Below are 5,890 nucleotides of genomic sequence, written 5' to 3' on the forward strand. Positions count from 1 at the left end.
GGGGCTTGAGTAACTCAAGGAAGCTATGGGCTATGCTGTGCAGGGCCACTCAAGACGGACAGGTCATAGTGGAGAGTTCTGATTAAATGCAATCCACCTGGAGTAGGAACTGGCAATGCCACTCCAGTATCTTTGCCAAGAAAACCCATGATCAGAAACAAAAGGCTAAAAGATATGACGCTGAAAGATGGGACCCTCAGGTCGGAATGCGTCCAACAGATTACTGAGGAAGAGTGGAGGACAAGTACAAGTATCTCCAGAGCTAATGAAGTGGTTGGGCCGAAGCCGAAAGGACGCTCAGCTGTGGACGCGCCTGGAAGTGAAAGGGAAGTCCGATGCTGCAAAGAAAAATGCTGCATAGGAATAAACATTGACATCCTGGGAGTCACTGAACTAAAATAGACAGGAATGGGTGAATGCAATTCAGATGATTATCATATCTACTATTGTGGGCAAGAATCCCACAGAAGGAATGGAGTAGCCCTCATAGTCAACAAATGAGTGGGAAAAGCTGTAATGGGATATAATCTCAAAAATGATAGAATGATGTCAATATGAATCCAAGGCCTTTCAACATCACAATAATCCAAGTTTATGCACCAACCACCAATGCTGAGGAGACTGAAATTGACCAGTTCTATGAAGACTTACAACACCTTCTAGAACTGACACCAAAGAAAGATGTTCTTCTCATTCTAGGGGATTGGAATGCTAAAGTAGGGAGTCAAGAGATAAAAGGAACAACAGGAAAGTTTGGCCTTGGAGTTCAAAACGAAGCAGGGCAAAGGCTAATAGAGCTTTGTGAAGAGAACAAACTGGTCATCACAAACACTCTTTTCCAACTACACAAGAGGCGACTCTACACATGGAAATCACCAGATGAGCAATACCAAAATCAGATTGATTATATTCTCTGCAGCCAAAGATGGAGAAACTCAATACAGTCAGCAAAAACAAGGCCTGGAGCTGATTGTGGCTCTGATCATCAGCTTCTCATAGCAAAATTCAAGCTTAAACTGAAGAGAGTAGGAAAAACCACAGGGCTAGTCAGGTATAATCTAAACCACATCCCTTATGAATACACAGTGGAAGTGAAAAATAGATTTAAGGAACTCGATTTGGTGGACAGAGTGCCTGAAGAACTTTGGATAGAGACTCGTAACATTGTCCAGGAGGCAGCAACAAAAACCATCCGAAAGAAAAGAAAATGCAAGAAAGCAAAGTGGCTGTCCAACGAGGCCTTAGAAATAGCAGAGAGGAGAAGGGAATCAAAATGCAAGGGAGATAGGGAAAGTTACAGAAAATGGAATGCAGACTTCCAAAGAATAGCAAGGAGAGACAAGAGGGCCTTCTTAAATGAACAATGTAAAGAAATAGAGGAAAATAATAGAAAAGGAAAAACCAGAGATCTGTTCAGGAAAATTGAAGATATTAGAGGAACATTTCGTTCAAAGATGAACATAATAAAGGACCAAAATGGGAGATCCCAGCAAAGTCCGTTCTCCTAAAAGAAACAGACTGCTCAGAATAGAGAGGTTCTAGAGTTAATGCACTCCTATTGGAGATGGAATGAGTCCTTGTCTCATCTCAGGCAGATACACTCAACTCTTTCCCACAAGTCTATTCCCATTTAAAAATCATTGAGAACCAGAATATAATCATGAGTCTCAGAGTCATTAAGATCTCCCAGTACTCAAGAAAATATTGGACTCAAGGTAGCTTAATTCCGTGGCCTGAAAGAAATCAAATTAAGTATTAAATATTGGGTAGCAGGATTGCGTCTGTTCAGGAGATCAAACATAATAGCTTTGGTATATTTGTTTTATTAGAAAAATAAAGATTTAAAAAGGAATTCAGGTTGTTGCAAAAGCAAAACAATCAGAAACATTTCCATAACTACAGTTAGAACTCTAACAAACTCCAGCTAGAAAAATAAAACAATAAAATCACTAGCTAAGAAAAATAAGGAAAGGCATTAGCCTCCCCTTGCTGGAATAACTACATCCTAAATGAATTTCAGGAACTCCAATGTCCATCTAAGAATCCAAAGTCCATAGAAACCATACCAGTCCTTCTAGTAATCCATAAGGTGAAAAGTCCCTTTAGAAATCTAAGATGCAAAAGTCTCTGTAGGAATCCATGGTGGAAAAAATCTTCTTAGAAATCCACAGTGAAAAAGAACTCTTAGAAATCCATGAGACGAAAAAGAACCCCTCTCTCCCTCTGCAACGCTGCATTTTTCTCTGTGCTGGAAAACCCCCCTTCTTCCTTTCACCGTCGACAGCTAATCAGGAAGAAGCAATAGTTATCTCTCTTCGTCCTTCTCTCCCATGGGAACCCAGGTGTTATTTTGGTTTCACTGCTAGAATGTTTAGATTTCAGTAGGAATGGAGTGCTTGGACTTCTGTAACCTAGTTACCAGATAAGAAGACTGACTTCTGCAAGAAAACAGCATCTAGAAACTTCCAGTAAAATACACAGACTCAGGATGGATTCTTTGTGGCTAATTTCATGACTACAAATCCCATCTTAGAAATTACTTTCTGGCTTCTATGACCCATGTCATCACAGGAGAGACCTCACAGAAGCAGAAGACATCAAGAAGAGGTGGCAAGTATACACAGAGGAATTATACCAGAAAGATTTGGATATCCCAGACAACCCAGATAATGTGTTTGCAGACCTTGAGCCAGACATCCTGGAGAATGAAGTCAAGTGGGCCTTAGAAAGCTTCTCTAACAACGCCAGTGGAGATGATGGCATTCCAGTTAAACTATTTAAAATCTTAAAAGATGACGCTAAGGTGTTACATTCAATATGCCAGTAAGTTTGGGAAACTCAACAGTGGCCAGAAGACTGGAATATCCCAATCCCAAAGAAGGGCAGTGCCAAAGAATGCTCCAACTACCGTACAATTGCACTCATTTCACACGCTACAAGGCTATGCTCAAAATCCTCCAAGGTAGGCTTCAACAGTATGTGGATCGAGAACTTCCAGAGGTACAAGCTGGGTTCCGAAGGGGCAGAGGAACTAGAGACCAAATTGCTAACATGCACTGGATTATAGAGAAAGCCAGAGAGTTCCAGAAAAATATCTACTTCTGCTTCATTGACTATGCAAAAGCCTTTGACTGTGTGGACCACAACAAACTATGGCAAGTCCTTAAAGAAATGGGAGTGCCTCGCTGCCTTATCTATCTCCTGAGAAACCTATATGTGGGACAGGAAACAACTGTTAGAACTAGATATGGAACAACTGATTGGTTCAAAATTGGGAAAGGAGTACGAGAAGGCTGTATGTTGTCCCCCTGCTTATTCAACTTATATGCAGAATACACCATGCGAAAGGCTGGACTTGAGGAATCCCAAGCTGGAATCAAGATTGCTGGAAGAAATATCAACAACCTCCGATATGCAGATGATACCACTCTGATGGCAGAAAGGAACCTTGTAATGAGGGTGAAAGAGGAGAGCGCAAAAAATGGTCTGAAGCTCAACATCAAAAAAACTAAGATCATGGCCAGTGGTCCCATCACCTCCTGGCAAATAGAAGGGGAAGATATGGAGGCAGTGACAGATTTTACTTTCTTGGGCTCCATGATCACTGCAGATGGAGACAGCAGCCACAAAATTAAAAGACGCTTGCTTCTTGGGAGGAAAGCGATGACAAACCTTGACAGCATCTGTGAGCGGGTTCACTTCTCGCTTCGGGCGGTCCCCCTATAGGCTCAGCAACAAGAGTCAGAGGCTGGTCATTAACTTGGATAACAGTCTTTTTATTTAACAAACTCTTGTTCTACAGCTTTGAACAGGTCCATTAAGCTTAGTTCTGGTAAAACTTTATAACTTTTAACTCGTAATTCTGGCGTAGTCCACGCGCTCCTTACATTGGGGCTGGCCCAAACCTCTCGCGATCCATCATCGGCCTCAGTGGTGTGGTCCAGACTGCACATATAGTCCCACAACAGGGGTGCCTTGCTCAGTCTCCCTCGGGTGGATTTTGCTGGACCAAAAAAGGACTGGGACGAATCACCCTCCGTCTCCCAGGGTGGTTGCGGGGGTATGACTACTGTCAATTCTAGAGGCTTTATTCCACCTTCTCCAACTCCCTTTCCTACCGGATCAGGTAGCAACCCTCCGCCCGTGTGCAGATTAGGGAATTCTTTCAGTAGCCCGGCCAAACTCTCTGGTTCCACCATCGGATCAGTCTGGACACCCCTGTCCACCTTTTCTCCTGGCAGCTCTGTCGTCATCTGAAAAGCCCACGTGTTTTCGCCCTCAATTAGTATCTCTTCCCACGTGATTCAATCTTGCTCCGCCCCTCCTTCATCTGCTAGGCACACCTCTAATGCCCGTCTCTCAGTTTGCCCCTCTGTCTCTATCTCCACTAACACCCTTTCTACACATCCTTGGTCTTCTTCGGGCTCCAACTCCTGGGAGGACGGCACACTAGCTGTCTCCTGCTCACAGCATCCTAAAAAGCAGAGACATCACCTTGCCAACGAAAGTCCGCATAGTCAAAGCTATGGTTTTTCCAGTAGTGATGTATGGAAGTGAGAGCTGGAGCATAAAGAAGGCTGACCGCCAAAGAACTGATGCTTTTGAATTGTGGTGCTGGAGGAGACTCTTGAGAGTCCCCTGGACTGCAAGGAGAACAAACTTATCCATTTTGAAGGAAATCAACCCTGAGTGCTCGCTGGAAGGACAGATCCTGAAGCTGAGGCTCCAATACTTTGGCCATCTTATGAGAAGAGAGGACTCCCTGGAAAAGACCTTAATGTTGGGAAAGTGTGAAGGCAAGAAGAGAAGGGGACGACAGAGGATGAGATGGCTGGACAGTGTCTGCGAAGTAACCAACATGAATTTGACACAACTCCTGGAGGCAGTGGAAGACAGGAGTGCCTGGCATGCTCTGGTCCATGGGGTTACGAAGAGTCGGACACGACTAAATGACTAAACGACGATGACTGTATTATTTTCTTTTACAATAATTCACCTTGTCTGGAATTGTTTTGATTATTTTGAATACAAGGCTATATTGGTTTGGTATAAGGAAATAATTCAACTCCTTATTTATTGTTGTTGTTTAGTCATTAAGTTGTCTCCAGCTCTTCATGACCCCATGGACCAGAGCACGCCAGGCCCTCCTATCTTCCACTGCATCCCGGAGTTGGGTCAAATTCATGTTGGTAGCTTCAGTGACACTGTTCAACCATCTCGTCCTCTGTCGCCCTCATCCAGGGAGTCTTCTCATGGGATGGCCAAAGTATTGGAGCTCAGCTTCAGGGTCTATCCTTCCAATGAACACTCCGGGTTGATTTCCTTCAAAATGGATAGGTTTGTTCTCCTTGCAGTCCAGCGGACTCTCATGAGTCTCCTCCAGCACCACAACTGAAAAGCATTAATTCTTTGATGATCAGCCTTTATGGTCCAGCTCTCACTACCGTACATCACTACTGGAAAAACCGTAGCTTTGACTACGTGGACCTTTGTCAGCCAGGTGAGGTCTCTGCTTTTTAAGACGCTGTCGAGGTTTGTCATTGCTTTCCTCCCAAGAAGCAGGCGTCTTTTAATTTTGTGGCTGCTGTCACCATCTGCAGTGATCATGGTGCCCAAGGAATTAAAATTGTCACTGCCCCCATATCTTCCTCTTCTACTTGCCAGGAGGTGATGGAACCAGTGGCCATGATCTTAATTTTTTTGACGTTGAGGTTGAGACCTCAACGTGTTTGTTGCTGGCTCCTGTACAATGTTACGGGCATTCATCCATAGTTCTCCAGGCACTCTGTCCATCAAATCTAGATCCTTAAATCTGTTCTTCACTTCCACTGTGTATTCATAAGGGATTTAGGTTAGATTATACCTGACTAGCCCTGTGGTTTTTCCTACT

The sequence above is a fragment of the Pogona vitticeps genome, chromosome 6 (genome assembly GCF_051106095.1).
Source record: "Pogona vitticeps strain Pit_001003342236 chromosome 6, PviZW2.1, whole genome shotgun sequence".
In the NCBI taxonomy this organism is placed as follows: domain Eukaryota; kingdom Metazoa; phylum Chordata; class Lepidosauria; order Squamata; family Agamidae; genus Pogona; species Pogona vitticeps.